The sequence below is a fragment of the Megachile rotundata genome, unplaced genomic scaffold (genome assembly GCF_050947335.1).
Source record: "Megachile rotundata isolate GNS110a unplaced genomic scaffold, iyMegRotu1 scaffold1011, whole genome shotgun sequence".
In the NCBI taxonomy this organism is placed as follows: Eukaryota; Metazoa; Arthropoda; class Insecta; order Hymenoptera; family Megachilidae; genus Megachile; species Megachile rotundata.
This window is the reverse complement of record NW_027474308.1, coordinates 35,001-37,500: the sequence shown is the minus strand read 5'-3', so window position 1 is coordinate 37,500 and position 2,500 is coordinate 35,001. Positions and strand designations below refer to the sequence as shown.

Below are 2,500 nucleotides of genomic sequence, written 5' to 3'. Positions count from 1 at the left end.
GTTTTTTCTTTTGCTGTCGCGTTCCGACGCAAAATCCCAAGAAAAGGGCGAGAATGCCAGAGACAGCCATGTAAACCATCGGTGAGTGACTTATCATGGTCCAGAGAATAAAGGGTTAAAGGAAAAAAAAAATCCCATTTTTAACGTGCGTGGTACACCTTCGTCGTGTATATATCGTTCGATGAAACCACGAGCGCACAAAAGGAGGAACAAAAGCGTTTCGAGATCGATCTTCGGTGTAAATGTCATTGTTCATTTGCGTTCGACCGTTGTTCGATAAAAGAAATTTAACACACGAACAACAATGAAGGGAGACTCTCGCAAGACGATCACCAAATAAGCGTTTATCGTTCGATCGGTCCGGGTTTTTCAACGTCCGTCCGGCACAATTATGCACTTCGAGGACTGGACGACCGGAACCCGTATTGGGATCGCGCGGTCTTCCGCTTCTAATCAACGACAACGAAGCGATCTGCGCTTGTAAATGTTAAAAAAACGTGGCGAAGCTACGATCTCGTAATAATTTAACCGTGAAAGAGCTTCCGTCGCACGTTTATTTTTAACTTTTCTCCTCGTTGTATAAACTTTCGCACCGTCGAAAAAAAAATTCGACAATCATTTCAGACAACGTCGGGAGCGCGGAGAAACGCCGTAAACACGCTCTACTCTCGGCTTGCTTCCTTCAATTGGTGTCTAACAATTCTCTCGCAGGGCGAAGAATCATTTTCTCTCTCGTCTAAATATCCTTCTGTAGTTAGGTGTTTTCGACTCGGGAGCGCTCTTTCACGGGCGGTCGTATATGGTCTCTTTTAGGGGTTTAACTAGAAACCACGACTCACGCAAGCCGAGATAAGCGCATTCCGCCGAGAAGATCCTAAAAACTAAGAATTGCGAGATATACGAAAATGTTCTTCTGTCGCCTGTGAAAAAAATGAACACTAGCAAAGAGAGGGCGAGACACGAACGTTCCATTTAACATTCTCCGCGTCAAACGCCGACGAAATGTCCAACCATCGCTCGTACGTTTTCGCCAATTTCGCAAGTTGTTCTCTCTCTCGCGTTCGACCATCGGATCCCGCTCCGAAACGTTCGACTTTTCGGCGTTTAACAGTTTCGTTTTATCTAGTCGAACGACGAGCGGTACCGAAAAAAATTTAACAATGAAGAGAAAACCTTTTGCTGCTAAAGGCAAACGCAAGCAGTCTTTAGTTATATAAACGACCCTCAGCCAGGCGTGGTCCAGGAATTGTATCCGTGGACCGCAATGTGCGTTCGAAATGTCGATGTTCATGTGTCCTGCAGTTCACACGTTGACGCGCAATTAGCTGCGTTCTTCATCGACCCACGAGCCAAGTGATCCACCGTTCAGGGTAATCGTATAAAAATTTTTGTTCATATTTAACAACTCAGCGTCTGAAAACCAGTATGTACGTGATTTATTTAACCTGGTTTATAAATTCGTTCGATTGTCCATAGAATACTAACTCCAATCCAAGCGCAAGATCGAGTATCGGTATTCGGACGTCGTCCCGTCATAGCTCTGTTCACAGATTTACCCGAGCTGATTGATGATTAAGACGACACGATAACGTCCATGGACGGGTAAAGGACCGTATAAAACTACAGAACCGCCGATGAAACAACGCTCTGTGACGCATTTCTCTTCGTGCGGCGAGTTTTCAGTCCGTTCCGGGTGGTAAAGTCATTCAAAAACCGTGGAAAATACGAAACGCGCTGTCGCGCGTAACACAGAGTCTCCTGCTCGCTGCTTACATATATTGGACGTCTTGGCGGTATCGCGAGATTCGATACGGACACTCCATGGCCGGCGTCAGATCGGTCTACCAACGAAGGAGACTACGCTATCGTTTTCGCTTCTCAGCCGGTCCGTAAAGCGATACGTTACCATATCGTCCGTCGTAAGCAGGCGGACTCTCGTGAAGTTGCGACTTCGTTCGTCGAAGCGGTTTCGTGGTTCGATTTCCATCGGTTACCCGGACACCCCCCGCGTGAAAGCCTCCGTGTCACACTCTAAATTTCGTTTCTCGTTTAACACGAAATAGAGAGAGGCTAAAAGGGGGTGTTCCCTTTGGTCCAAAGACAAAATTTATAGAGAGAAAGAAAATAAAATGAGAGTCTCTCACGAAGCGGGCGAAAAAAAAAAAACAAGAAATTTAACAATTTTTTTTCGCAAACCCATGCATTTCGTTACCAAACGTCCCAAAATATTTCTTTATATTCTCTCTCGTGTTTTCACACGGGGTCGAGAGAGTACGCAACACGAATCAAGAATAAAAATTATAGAAAGGAAAGTCCGATAAGAATATTTCGAGATTCTTATAACCTTCACCTCTTCCTTACTTCTCCGAAATCTCTCCGCTTTCCTGGCGCGTATCTATTTAACAATTTCGATTCTCTCCTCCTTTTAACTCAGACGTCGCAACGAACGGGTACACCATGCATACGATCCATTTTTTACATAACGAACCTTCTGCCGGTA

At 45.2% G+C, this 2,500-nt stretch overlaps 1 non-coding gene across 1 annotated transcript; it reads right to left on the bottom strand.

The window, feature by feature from the left end:
- Window positions 1–1,218: 1,218 nt before the first annotated feature.
- Window positions 1,219–1,373, bottom strand: LOC143266500 (5.8S ribosomal RNA). The gene has a single exon (XR_013041466.1). It is a non-coding gene; the product is annotated as a 5.8S ribosomal RNA (ribosomal RNA).
- Window positions 1,374–2,500: the final 1,127 nt, after the last annotated feature.